Source organism: Ips typographus, linkage group LG7 (assembly GCF_016097725.1).
Source record: "Ips typographus isolate SLU linkage group LG7, UJ_Ityp_2.0, whole genome shotgun sequence".
NCBI classification, from domain to species: Eukaryota; Metazoa; Arthropoda; class Insecta; order Coleoptera; family Curculionidae; genus Ips; species Ips typographus.
In genome coordinates, this window is record NC_138428.1 from 7,629,811 (window position 1) to 7,645,286 (window position 15,476).

General features: G+C 35.6%; 1 long non-coding RNA gene across 1 annotated transcript; it reads right to left on the reverse strand.

The window, feature by feature from the left end:
- Positions 1-11,823: 11,823 nt before the first annotated feature.
- Positions 11,824-12,697, reverse strand: LOC145732068 (uncharacterized). The gene is made up of 3 exons (XR_014178938.1): positions 12,226-12,697; positions 12,025-12,173; positions 11,824-11,961 (listed from the first exon to the last, which is right to left on the reverse strand). It is a non-coding gene; the product is annotated as an uncharacterized LOC145732068 (long non-coding RNA).
- Positions 12,698-15,476: the final 2,779 nt, after the last annotated feature.

Here is a 15,476-nt window from a genome sequence, read left to right on the forward strand (position 1 = left end):
ACGAACGTTTCATTAATAAAAGTTTACATTTTTAGTTATTGGCCAATAACTAAAAATTGGTATAAGTATAAATTTAGTAACCCAAGCCTATTTTTTGGTTTAGTTTTTCATTAGAGTGATATATTTGTGTTGCACGACATATTATTTTCCTATTTTCCAGTAATTGGCCGGGGGCCAACCACTAAAATTAGGGTGGCCAACGACTGAACGCACTTGCGCCTAAAAGTGTTTTGTCTAATATTTCAGAGTTTGATTTTTTGAAAAAATGGCCACGCATTACACTGAAGAACACATTCAAAAAGCGTTAAAAGCCATTGATGATGGAATGCCCATTAGGAAAGCTGCTACAAAGTTCCAAATACCACGTGCCACGTTACAATTTAGAAGAAGTGATAAGTTTAAAAAAACTGGACATGGTCCTGCACCAGTTCTAATCAAAGATGAAGAAACTGCACTGGTGGAATGGGTTTTCGAATGTCATCGAAAGGGATTTCCAAGAAGAAAGGAAGATGTTTTATACTCTGTGAAGCATTTCCTAGATATGAAGCCAAAGGCAAACTCATTTACAAATAACTGTCCGGGGAACGGATGGTACAAATCGTTTCTTAACAGACATCCACAACTGGCTTCACGAACAGCTGAATTTGTTACAAAAGCTAGTTCAAATATTTCCCCAAATGATTTGAAAAAGTGGTTTAGTGAAATAGAGGAATATTTAAAAGAAAAGGGATATTTCCATATTCTGCAAGACCCATCCAGAATATTTAATGGAGATGAAACAAACTTCTATTTGTGTCCAAAAAAAAGCTTATTTTTTGAAGCCCTATTCGTAGGTGAAAGGAAAGCCCCAACTTTGAAATCACCCTGTATATATATTGTGTCCAGATTTTGGACCTCCATGCAATTAGGTGATGTTTGATTATTTTCGCATCTTAGGTGATCGCCATGGATTCGGTTTATCTTCCATTCAGTTTGGTTGGGATGTCGAAAGCGGAATTTGAGAGGGAACTGGAGGATGTGTACAGCATACCAAGTGATCAGAATTCGGTTCTTTCTGATGACGAAGATGAAAATTTGGGAAAAGTGTTTTCTGAAAGCGAAGATCTAGTTTTACAGGAGTCAAATGAATCCAATGACGACGAATCGCTTATAAAATATGTGAGTAAAAACACCTCACTACCAGAACCTCCTGTTCTATGGTCTCAATATAATATTACATCTGCTGGGGTACCTGACTCTTTCACTCACGAATATGGTTTATCTCAAGAGCTATTACAAATTGAGAACGATGATAATATTACGCCGTATTTTTTGTTCAGTTTGTTCCTAACAAATGACGTAATAGATGATATTGCATTCCAAACTAATTTATACGCGGAGCAGGAATTCCAAAAAAGTAGTATAAAATACACTCCAACATCTACCGACGAAGTAAAATTGTTCCTTGGAATAAACCTACTCATGGGAATAAAAGTGCTTCCGAGCTATCGTGATTATTGGTCGACTGATAATGATTTGAATGACCCTTATATTTCCAAACTGATGGTTGTAAATAGATTCGGCTGGATGTTAAGCCATTTGCACTTGAACAATAATGCCTTACTCCGAAACAGACAACAACCGGATTTTGACAAACTATACAAAGTTGGGCCATTTATCGACGCATTACAAAAAAATTTTCAAAAACACTACAAGCCGCATGAAAATATTGCCATCGATGAGTCGATGATTAAATTTAAAGGTAGATGCGGATTGAAGCAATACATGCCAAAAAAACCAATAAAGCGTGGGTTCAAAGTATGGGCTTTAGTTGATTCTGAAGGATATCTTTACAATTTTGATATTTACACAGGAAAAAGCAAGGATTACGTTGAGCATTCTTGGTAAGTGGTACTGCGTTTGACTGAGGGCTTGGAACAAAAAAAACATTGTTTATATTTCGACCATTTTTTTAATTCTTACGTTTTATAAAAAAACTAAAAGAAAGAAAAATTTATGCGTGCTGTATATGGCTAATAGACTGGGACTTCCAAAATTAAAGGACGAGAAGTCGATGAAACAAGGATATTATGATTTTTCAATTAGTAGTGAAGGAATTGCATTAGTAAAATGGAAAGATAAGAGAGCCGTTTATCTTCTCTCAAATTTTCACAACCCGAAACACACAACAACAGTAAAAAGGAAGCAGAAAGATGGTAGTAAAGAAGAGGTACCCTGTCCGACACTCCTGACCGATTATAATAAAAACATGAATTTTGTCGACCGATTTGATCAGCTGAAATCTACCTATGAGCTTGACAGAAAAAGTAAGAAATGGTGGATGCGAATTTTTTTTTACTTTGTCGACTGTTGCGTAGTAAACGCGTTTATTCTCTACAAGAAAAAAAAATTGCCTGCAATTACTTTGAAACAATTCAGAAGAAGAGTCGTTGATGGTTTGGTGGCTAAAAAACTTGCAGAAATAAAATCTCGGAACGAACGTTTCATTAATAAAAGTTTACATTTTTAGTTATTGGCCAATAACTAAAAATTGGTATAAGTATAAATTTAGTAACCCAAGCCTATTTTTTGGTTTAGTTTTTCATTAGAGTGATATATTTGTGTTGCACGACATATTATTTTCCTATTTTCCAGTAATTGGCCGGGGGCCAACCACTAAAATTAGGGTGGCCAACGACTGAACGCACTTGCGCCTAAAAGTGTTTTGTCTAATATTTCAGAGTTTGATTTTTTGAAAAAATGGCCACGCATTACACTGAAGAACACATTCAAAAAGCGTTAAAAGCCATTGATGATGGAATGCCCATTAGGAAAGCTGCTACAAAGTTCCAAATACCACGTGCCACGTTACAATTTAGAAGAAGTGATAAGTTTAAAAAAACTGGACATGGTCCTGCACCAGTTCTAATCAAAGATGAAGAAACTGCACTGGTGGAATGGGTTTTCGAATGTCATCGAAAGGGATTTCCAAGAAGAAAGGAAGATGTTTTATACTCTGTGAAGCATTTCCTAGATATGAAGCCAAAGGCAAACTCATTTACAAATAACTGTCCGGGGAACGGATGGTACAAATCGTTTCTTAACAGACATCCACAACTGGCTTCACGAACAGCTGAATTTGTTACAAAAGCTAGTTCAAATATTTCCCCAAATGATTTGAAAAAGTGGTTTAGTGAAATAGAGGAATATTTAAAAGAAAAGGGATATTTCCATATTCTGCAAGACCCATCCAGAATATTTAATGGAGATGAAACAAACTTCTATTTGTGTCCAAAAAATTCCAAAGTACTCGCCTCAAGGGGTACATCTAATGTATATGAGGTGGAAATTGGTTCTTGCAAATCCAATATAACCGTGATGTTTACATTTTCCGCCACAGGTTTATTAACTCCCCCAATGGTAATCTTCCCATATAAAAGATTACCGAATTATATTATTCAATCGGTTCCAGAAGAATGGGGAATAGGGGCCACAGAAACAGGTTGGATGCGAAGCGAAACATTTTATGAATACATTTCTAACGTCTTGTATAATTTTTTATTAAAATCGGGCACAATATTTCCAATTATTCTTTTTTTGGATGGACATAGCACGCATTTAACTTTGCAGCGGAGTAATTTATGTCAAAAACTTCAAATAATTCTTATTTGCCCGAATGCTACACGGATACTTCAGCCCGCGGACGTAGCTGCCTTTCGACCAATAAAAGCGGGATGGAAGCGTGCTGTAACTGACTGGAAAAGAGATAATCCGACTGACTCTTTAACAAAAGGAAAATTTGTTCCCATTTTGCAGAAAGCAATAAAAAATTCACATAACCCGGTGGGACTTGTCAATGGGTTCAGGGCTTGTGGCATTTGCCCTTGGAATGTAAATGCTATAGACTTTTCCAAGTGTATTGGTAGAGTTTCAAAACAAAAAGATGATGATTGTACTGAGATAAATATCGGAGTGGTCAGAAATACATTGTCCTATGAGAAATTTGTCAGTATAATAGGGCCCGATAAACTTAAAATAATAACAGCTATAGATGATAATGTCACTTATAAAGATATATTGCTGAATAAAGTACTTAAAGAATTTGTTCCAATACCAGAGCCAGAAGGAGAGCCAGAAAAAGTACCAGAACCAGATGAAGAGGTTGAAATCATAAATGAAACAAAAACATCAGAAATAGAAACCGGTGAGTCCAAAATTGAGCTAAAATCATCAAAAATACCAGATACTCGACCTGATACATCTCTAGATATTTGTAATAATTTTTACGTTGCAGATGCTATAATAGAAGAGAGCTCATTTACTTCCACATCAGAAAATAACACATAATTCAATAAGTCCCGGGACTAACCCACAGGTGGCACTACAAATCGCATTTTTATATTTTTCCCTTGAAGTACCATCTTTCAAACGACAGCTGTCAAATCCTGAGCTCATTCCCTCCAATATTTTGTTTGTGAGAATTTTTTAAACTGAACAACTTTTGAGTTTTTTAAAACATGAATAAAAGTGATTTTCGTGTGCTGATTAAACACTGTTTCCTGATGGGAAAAAACAGCGTCCAAACAGAACATTGGCTTGAAAAATGTTACGGGGACTCTTCTCCATCGAAAACAACGATTTGTAGTTGGTTTGCTGATTTTAAACGCGGTCGTACAGACACAAATGACGCTGAACGGTCTGGACGCCCAAATTCGGCTGTTGTTCCAGAAAACATAAAAAAAATCCACAAAATGATATTGTCTGATCGTAAACTGAAAGTGAGTGAGATAGCTGAGGCCTCAAAGATATCAGAAGGTAGTGTGTTAACAATTTTGCATGAACATTTGGGTATGCGAAAGCTGCTTTCGAAATGGGTGCCGCGAGTGCTCACTATTGACCAAAAACAACAACGAATTGATGATTCAGAGCGCTGTTTGGAGCTGTTTAACCGTAATAAAAAGGATTTTTTGCGCCGATATGTGACCATGGACGAAACCTGGATCCACCACTACACACCTGAATCAAAACGGCAGTCATCTGAGTGGACTGGACCCGGCGAAAGCCTCTTTCATCAAGACAATGCACCGTGTCACAAGTCCATAAAAACGAAGGTCAAATTCAACGAATTGGGTTTCGAATTGCTTCCCCACCCACCGTATAGTCCAGACCTGGCCCCCAGCGACTACTGGCTGTTTTCAGACCTCAAAAAAATGCTCCAGGGAAAGAAATATCAATCAAATGAGGAAGTCATCGCTGAAACTGAAGCGTATTTTGAGGCCAAGGAAAAATCGTTCTATAAACATGGTATAGAAAAGTTGGAAAATCGTTGGAATGGTTGTATCACTCTAGAAGGGAACTATATTGATGAATAAAGACGAATTTCATGAAAAATAATTGTTTTTCTTAGTTGGTCCCGGGACTTATCGAATGAAGTGTTAGTCAAATTTTTAATATAGAGGACATTCCCATTATAAAGGGTTATCCATTTCGTGGTCCGGATTTCACAGCCCTGTTTCAATGACATATGTCAAACAGAACTGTCATCCGAGGCATCATATTTTTAGTTGAAGGTTTGCCATTTAACAATATGGATCGTTTGTCTACTGCAGAACGTGTTAAAATTGTGAAAACTTACTACAAAAATAGTGATTCAGTAGTAAGTACGTTTCGTGCATTACGTGCAGATTATGGTCGACATAATCGTCCATCTGAGCGTACAATTGGAAAGACAGTGAAAAAATTCGAAGAGACTGGATCTGTTACTGATGTCTTAAGGCCTATACATCATCGAAATGCACGCTCGACGGAAAATATTGCCGCTGTAAGTGAAAGTGTTGAAGAAGACCCGAATTTATCCATTCCTCGGCGTGCGCAACATTTGGGCCTGTCTTACGGCACGCTATGGCGTATTTTGCATTTGGATTTGCATCTCCATCCTTATAAGGTTCAGTTGACACAAGAACTGAAGCCCGCTGACCATGGAATGCGTAGAACATATGCCGATTGGGTGCTTGAACAACAACGTTTGGATGACGATTTTTCGCATCGAATTTTCTTCAGCGACGAAGCACATTTTTCACTCGGTGGCTATGTAAACAAGCAAAATTGTCGCATATGGGGCAGTGAAAATCTTCATGTAACTGTTGAGAGACCATTACATCCACAAAAAGTCACTGTTTGGTGCGCCATTTGGTCTGGAGGAGTGATAGGCCCGTACTTCTTTGAAAATGAAGAAGGCGTCACTCAAACTGTCAATTCTCATCGCTACAGCCAAATGATTGCCGATTTTTTTTGGCCTGAAATTAATGATATGGATTTGGAAGAGATGTGGTTCCAGCAAGACGGTGCAACAAGCCACACAACACGACCAGTTTTAGCTTTATTGCAAGAAAAATTCGAAGGACGTGTAATTTCTCGTTTCGGTGATGTCAATTGGCCACCAAGGTCGTGCGATTTATCGCCTTTGGATTTTTTTTTATGGGGTTATGCGAAGGATCGTGTTTATGCCGACAATCCCCAAACTATTGAAGCTCTGAAAACCAACATACGTCAAGTTATGGGTGAGATATTGCCTGAAATGTGCCGGCGAGTCGTGGAAAATTACCTCACAAGGATCGAGTCCTGTAAGAAGTCACATGGAGGACATTTAAATGATGTTGTATTCCATACATAATGGCAAGGTCTAAGCATTATATTGAAATAAAAATTTGATCAAAATTCTAAATGGAAGTGTGTTTTATTTACGTTTACTTTCGGAACCACAAAATGGATAACCCAGTAATATCTGAAGAAGAGCTCATTTCCAAATTTGATAATGATAAAATGGGGACCCAGATAGAGGCAAATAAATTAGTTACATCCGATCAAACTGAATCTAAAAACTCATTAAAAGATTTCTTATATTGGCCAATAACACCTCAAAGAAAGGGAAAAAGACAATCAGATCATGATCCATAACATCGACGCAATGGAAAAAAATAAAAACAGACAGAGAAGAAACAAAAAGACAAAGAGAAATAGAAAAAGAAGCCAGAAAACAGAAACGGGTAGAAAACAAATTACAAAAAGAAAATACAAAAACAATCCTCGAAAAATGAAAAAGAATGTAAGCCAAAGAAAAAGAGCGTTGTATCAAAGGCTCCTATCTCGGCTCCAATACTGGCTTCACGGCTCGAGAGAACACCCGAAGAGAAGGAACCTCTCCTGTATACTCTGGAAAAAGTTAATAAAGCCTCCAGATTTTTATTTGTCGAATCTCCTAATTCTCCTAAAATTAAAGTAATATCAGACATAACTTTAAACGTACCGCCTAAAGTTACTCAAGAAAATATTTTAGATCAAATTGGATTGATTCAAAGCAAAAATTGTATTTTAACTGACGGAATGTGCTATAGTTGTACACTTCAGTAAACGACAGAGTGGTTTAAAATGTAGTTCTTGCACAAGAGCATATCACTTTGAATGCCTAAGAAAATTTGACTTGCACAAATCCAATTCTCCAATATTTCATTGTTTAACCTGTTTAAAAAACAAAAGTTGAATATTTTGTTATCCCAATAAATATTGCTAAAAATAGTTGAAAGTTAAAGTGTCATTTTTTGTACCTGAAGAACTTAGGGATTTTAGTATTTGTTTCAAATATTAGATTTTTTGTTACTTACGTTTTATTATAGAGTAATAAGTTTTATGTTCATTTTTTATATTTGTGGCAGTTCTAGTAGAACAATTTAGGTAATTGTTTAATCTACCTAGGTTCTTATTTTAGTCAGGTATAATTATGTTTTAACCCTTCTGTTAATTAAATACAGGGGTCTTAACAGCGGCCAACAACTCATTTTCTCTAGGCCAATAACTGATTTTGATTGCCAACTACTGTACATTTCATCTGTTATATTTTTAAATATTTGTTTTTTGTTAATTGTTAAACCCATTTTAATATGAATAAAAACGTTTGAAAGTATTAAATATCTACTAAATTTTTAGTACATAAAAAATTCAATCTACTTTTTAACTTTGAAATTACAAAATAATTTGTTGTCTGAAGGGGCCAACAACTGTATAGCTTACCCTAAGCGTAATTGAAAACTGTAAAAATACTTTTATTTTCATAGTAATACAAAGCATAATTTGCATTATTTTTTAATAAAAGTTTTAATGACCGAACTTTGTTTTCTTTTTACTTTGGTTGCACGCTGGTCAATTTTATGAACCACCGTTTATCTGTCATTTTGACAGTTTAGTTATTTACACAATCTTAAAATTGAATTAACCCTAGATGTATAACGTATTATAGGTTAAAATTTTTCATTTATAAGCAAGTTTTTATTCTTGTGCAACTAGCGTTTAAAAAGTATGCAAAATCCTGTGCCGCAAAGAGTTAAACCATGTCTACTTCACCAGCAGTTAGTGATTGTGCAGAAGCTTTAGAAGAATTGTGCAACGTTGTTACATCACCAGAAGTGCCGATGAATAGTGAAACAGAAGCAGACATAGAAACTGGTGAAGATGTCGTAAGTGATAGATATCGTTGCTGCGAATTTTACCCCAATAATGAAATTTTAAAGAAAATCAAAGAAATAAATAATTTCTATGAAGCACCCGAAGATATGCGTGTACAAAATGGAACTGGAAAAATTACTGAAGCACAAGAAAATTGGTGGTTGTGGAATCGCCCAACACAACACCATACCATGTTATCATTTTGCAATTATTACTATTCAGCTATGATAGAATCAAATGGAACTATAATGATTCTTTGTGCAAAGTGTTACCGTACATTAAGTAATACGTTTTGGGAAAAAGTGGCATACAATGTTAAAGATGTAAGTTTAATTTTGGTTCACGAACATACTAAAGGCCACTTAAATTGCGATATTTGTGCTGTAGATACGTGCAATAATGATAATTCTTTAATATGTTATTTGGGAGAAATTAGTAAGCGTCGAGAAATTGTAAAGTTATGGAGCGCACGTGAAGATTAAATATTTTATAGCGATTGCGAAGACGTTTCACCACCTCAACTAACCAATTCAATGATGGCACCATGCGAGATTTCCTGTCTTCTGAATTTGCTGGAACTTCTTTCAAGTGGAGCAACTTCCTTTTTACCTGATATTGTAATGGTTAGAATTAACGCAAGTAATCATACAGAACGAAAACAACTTAGCTGGCAAACGCTCATTAAAGACCTTTGTACTACCACTCCAGAAAATAAAGAAGCAAATCAAACTAGCGGCGAGCAACAAATTCAACGAATACACAATTTCATTTCCGAAGTTCGTAGATCTCTTAAAGGAGCACGACTACTTCACGACATTTTGCCAAACGTCACTAGAACCGAATCTGCAGCAATCCCATTTGAGCCTACCGTTCCGTAAAAGGAACAGTTTAATTTACAGTTTTCTATAAAATACCTACATAATTTTCGAATAGATGGCGCATCTTATACGCGATGAGAAGCATAATTGACGGTGGATTTATACTGTTTAGATCCACGTGAGCAATTTTAGAATTATTCACACCGGTTCTATTTCTGTGCATTTGTTTCTGTTAGTGAATCATGGATCCTTGCGCGTAAGTATTAACTTTTATTCGTGATATTTTCAATTAACTTCTTTTTCTGTTTTTAATAACGTTAACCTTGACCTTATAAAACATAATCCTAAGCTAATTTGTTATTTCACCATGTCTACACACGTGCTAAATATGATGTTCCGTTAAAAGAACACTAGGACAATATACTCTGTTTCGGCAACTAGTGTTGTTTACATTTTTTTTTGTTTTAGATCTAAATATAATTTACACAGACCTCTAAAACTGCACGAATTGCTTGAGGAATTAGAAAACTTTGATCTCGACTCCCCTGCACCAGACAGTATTACAATCTTGCCGCCGGAAAATGCCAATGAAGAGCTCACAGACGAGGACTCTGGCGATGAAAATTTTGTAACTCCCAATAACCTTCCAGGAAGCCAATTACGTGCAGAGGCAAATTTGTCATATGACGGTGAAAGTCAACAAGATGAAGAACAGTGGGACTCTGATGACGAGATACTGCTAAGTTCCTTTGCAAACAAGAAGAAAAAACTGTCAATCAAAAGTAAGTCCAGAAAAAAGTCAACTGTCAAATGGTCCGATGTGGAATTGACCAACACCTTTCCTAATTGGTTGGACGTATGTGGCCCAAAAGTCGAAAAATCTCCTTTAGAACTCTTCATGTATTTTTTTGATAAGGATATAGTTCAAATGCTGATAAATTATACAACTATATACGCAGCCCAAAAAAATCAGACCTCTACTGTCGCTGAAGAAGAATTTTACTGCTTTCTTGGGGTTCTCATTCTGAGCGGATACGCCGTTGTAAACCGTCGCAAAATGTACTGGCAAAATCGCCCAGATGCAAATAATGCCTTGGTTTGTGAATCTATTTCTCGGGATCGGTTTCAATACATAATGTCTAATCTTCACTGCAACGACAATACGCAGCTTTCAAAGGATGAAAAGTTCTCGAAGATGAGGCCATTGTTTGATGGGTTGAATCAGCGTTTTAGATTGTTTGCACCCGAAGAAGAAAATCATAGTGTCGATGAAGCCATGGTGCCATATTATGGTCGCCATGGCTGCAAACAATTTATACGCGGCAAACCGATACGTTGGGGCTATAAGTTTTGGGCTGGCACAACTAGGCTGGGATATATAGTATGGTTTGATCCGTATCAAGGTTCCACAGCTCCACTTCACGAAAAATATAAGGATCAGGGATTAGGAGCCAGTGTTGTTCTACAATATGTTGATGTACTAACCTCTGAAACCTATCGTCCCTATCATATATTTTGCGACAACTTTTTTACATCGTATTCGTTACTTGAAGTACTAAAAGATAGAGGGATCAAATGTACGGGAACTATAAGGGAAAATAGGATTCCCTCTGACCCCCTGGAGAGTTCAAAAACTTTGAAGAAGAAAAGCAGGGAAACATTTTGCCACAAATTAGGGAATGAAACCATACTATTATGTAAATGGAATGATAATAATGTCGCAAACATCGCAACGAATTTTCTTTCGGTTTCGCCAGTAAATAAAGTAAAGAGATATTCAAGAGCCGAGAAGAAACATGTAAATGTTGATCAACCTTATCTTATTCAAATGTACAACCAAAATATGGGGGGAGTTGACAGATCAGACCAAAATATCAGCCTGAACAGAATCTCCATTAGGGGAAAAAAAAAATTCCCCTATTTTGCCATTGCATTGATATGGCTATACAGAATGCATGGCAACTTCACCGTATAAATCTAGGAAAGTTGGACCAATTGGCATTTAGAAGCATAGCGACGAACCTACTAGAAACTTATAAGAAGAGTTCTAGAAGGAGCCCGTCAAGACCATCACAAAGTGAACATGAATTTTCCAGATTCGACAGACTAGACCATCTGGTGGAATATCAAAATAAGCAAACCAGATGTCGTATTTGTCACAAGAATTAATTTTTTAGATGTAAAAAATGTTCCGTTGGACTACATCCTAAGGATTGTTTCATTTTGTACCATACTTCATAATTTTATGTAATATATGATCAGTAATCCGATAACAGGGTATTGTCCTACTGTTCCTTTAAAGGAACGTCAGTTTTAGAAAAAACTTGACAACCAAAAAAAAATCTGATGTTTTTTAGAGGTTTAGAGTGTTAAAATAGCCCTATTTAATAAATAAAACCCTTGGTTTCCCAAAAAAAATAGTTTTAGGTTTATCTGGGTTAAGAAGCAGATTTTTTGTCTTTTCAAGAAGTAAAGTATCAAGTAAAAGTAGGTTTATAACAAATTGTAAGAGTAAAAATACCTAGTCTGATATTTACAGTTTCTAGATAGAATTTTAATAGCAGAATGTACAAAACATTACATTTTACTCACAAAAGCAGTCAATTCTGTAATGTACAGTTTTGGGTTCATTGGTTGTAATTTGATCCCATCATGGTGTTGATTACTGAAATCGTGAGAATTTTACAGTAAAAAACTTCCTCAGCAAACATTTTGTATATGTACTTACTTTTATAAAGCACCATATTATCTTGAATAAACATAGTATCCCTTGGTGTTGTTAACCCCACATTTTAAATCACATACAGATAAAGTACATACTCAAATATGTACTCAAATGCATTCTTACTCTCATGAACTGAAGTTCATAAACACATTCTACAAAATTACTTTCAAGATGAAAAAACCCTTGTGTCTTGTAAGTAAATACCTGATACTCCTAAACCTGAAGTCAGATTTTTTTTAGAGATTATATAGCCACACATATCAATAACTTAAAACATTAACAAAAATATCAAACATCTAACATGCATCTAACCTAACCTCAAACTTGGAATTAATCATACAAAAATCGGGTTTATTTCACAGATATTGAAGAAACAATACTTTAAAGAAAATATGTGCCACAATAAGTCGATCAAATCTGCTATTATAAAGTCAAAAATTTAAATTTAAAAAAAGTCATTTTACATTACTTCTTATGGGAAAAAAATTCCCGCGCAAAATTTTAGCACAAACATGGCCCCCAAAGCCAAGTCATGTGTCGCCACTGTTTCTGTATAGAGTCAGTGTAATGTGTTCATTCATAAACGTTTCTACGAGAAATAGTAAAAATCGACAAAGAAAAATAATACACAAAACATGTGATTTAGACAAAGACGGATTTTAATGGTCTCCTAAGAAAAAGTTGGTCCCGCCCCTTCGTTCATTTTAAAGTTGAAGCTGATCGGACTGCCACCTTGAGTGCAGATAACTGCTTGCCACGTGATTGTCACATTGTAAATTGCGACTGGTACCACCTGTTATCTGTCATATACAAAATTGACATTTGAGAGTGCATTTGTCATATTTGTAAACGGTACCCGAGCTGCTTTCTTTCGACATGTGATTTCGGATCAAAACGCGTTATAATCACAACACACATAACCTCAAATTTTATTTTTATTTGTAAATACAGACAACAGAGTTTAGTTTATATTCATAAAATTCATCAATCATTCATCAATGGCTTCCACAAAAAACATTTTAGAGGTTCAGGATCCTGAAACCAACTCATTGATAACGTTTGAGTTAAATGAGGAGGATTATCATCGAGCTACTAATGGTAAGTTTATTCTTATGGATTTTGTATTTAGTATTAATATTTTACGGAAATTTTAGATATGCATTTTGTTCAAATGTTACTTAATAAATTCATGTTGTTGCTTTTTGGCAACATATAGCTAGTTATCATACTGGAACGCAGGGGACGGCAAATATTGAACTGATTGCATGGTGTGTCCGCCTGTCTACATACCTCCTAATTACATGCCGCGATCAAATCGCTGCAAGTGGAGTGCGTAGGAAGGACAAGCGACCATTTTGCTCACTAGGCACGCCTGATTCAATCCGTTTGTGTTATTCAATTTCAACACGTGGTATATTTGAACAGAGTTTTACTGAGTGATGTAAAAATTGTGGTTTGAGTTTTGAAAGGTATGTATTATGCATATATTATGTTGCGTGGCAAAAATTTAGTACACTTATTCCACATTTTAGGAAAAAACACTATACCGGGTGGTCAAAAGAAAATATCAAGAGCTACAAATTGGTATATTGAACCACCCTGTAACTGTCAAAATAACAGAGTTATGGGCGCTGACAAAGTGAAAACTATCATACTGAAACTTTACAGCAAACAACTCAGTTTTAACAGTCACTGACTCGGTTATTCGACATTTTAGGAAAAAATGCTATACAGGGTGGTCAAAAGAGAATATCAAGAGCTACACATTGGTATATTGAACCACCCTGTAACAGTCAAAATAACAGAGTTATGGGCGCTGACAGTCAAATTCAAACAACTGGGATTTAACAGTAAATTACTTGGTTATTTGACATTTGAAGAAAAAAACACTATACAGGGTGGTCAAAATGACCAGTAAGTAGATTTAACCGAAAATGTCTAATTTGCAAAACATGACCAATTTTTACAACTTTGACAGGTTGTGACTTACGAATCAAAATGTTTCTCTGTTTGACTCTTGGAAAAACAATGCAATTTTCATGCCAACATTAAGATATTTGACAGGTGTCAGTCGTTTTGTTGGTTTAAATGCGATATTTTGTTTGCAGCCGAGCACTCCGAAGACTCCGATCAAACCCAGGATCCACAGTCAGCATAAACCCAGCGATTTAGATGGTGTCAGAAAATCGCTGTTTCAGTCATCCAGCAAATGTTCTTCCAAAGGTCGCAACGCCGATTCTTCCGCCCATCATTATAGATAGTTAGTAATTTTTCGACAAAAAAAAAATACTTATTCAGATGTTTTTTTTTACCCATTTGTCAAGAAGAAAGTTTTTCCATCAATACATACAAAAGAATGTAAAAGTTTCTTGACAATTGGTGGATGCGCGAAAAAAAAGACTTTTAAAAAAAAAAAAAAACACATAAAATTGCAAATATTTCTAATTGGAAAATTTGTGACGTCACTACAATCCAGTTTAATTTAAAACTAATAATCCACCAGGAGAGATCTGGTGTTGGCGTCAAAGTTCCTTCACCATATTATAATAACATATTTTGTGACACTCGTTGCTTTGACACTAAATTACTCCCTTACTTGACAAGTTACGTCAAAATGTCATAGAAAACAAGAAATAGAGCAGATTTCAGGCTTTCATAACGTTACCTTTGTTTTGTTACCAAACGGCAACACTATGCATTTTTTCTATTTCATGTTTTTTTCTAGAAGTTGCCGATCGGTAACATTATGCATTTATAATAAGTTTTCTAAAGATATTTCTGTTTTTTATCCTCTAGTATGAGCAAAAATAAGCTACTCACAGACCAGGACCTTGCGGCCTATTGGGAGAATTTTACCGGTCTGAGTGATGACGGATGCGATGTAAGCGATGCAGACAGTTTGGAGGACTGTTCTTTTATACCAGAAAGTGATTTTGATGATGAAAACCATGATCAAAGTGAGGTAACACTGGAAGTTGAAGAAGTCAACCAGCAGTCCGATGATGATGACGATTTGCCATTGTCGACTTTTTTGTCTTCCAAACAGAAAAAGGCACTAAAAAAAGACATTGACTGAAAATCAAAATCTTTGGAGTTTAAATGCGATATTTTGTTTGCAGCCGAGCACTCCGAAGACTCCGAAGACTCCGATCAAACCCAGGATCCACAGTCAGCATAAACCCAGCGATTTAGATGGTGTCAGAAAATCGCTGTTTCAGTCATCCAGCAAATGTTCTTCCAAAGGTCGCAACGCCGATTCTTCCGCCCATCATTATAGATAGTTAGTAATTTTTCGACAAAAAAAAAATACTTATTCAGATGTTTTTTTTTACCCATTTGTCAAGAAGAAAGTTTTTCCATCAATACATACAAAAGAATGTAAAAGTTTCTTGACAATTGGTGGATGCGCGAAAAAAAAGACTTTTAAAAAAAAAAAAAACACATAAAATTGCAAA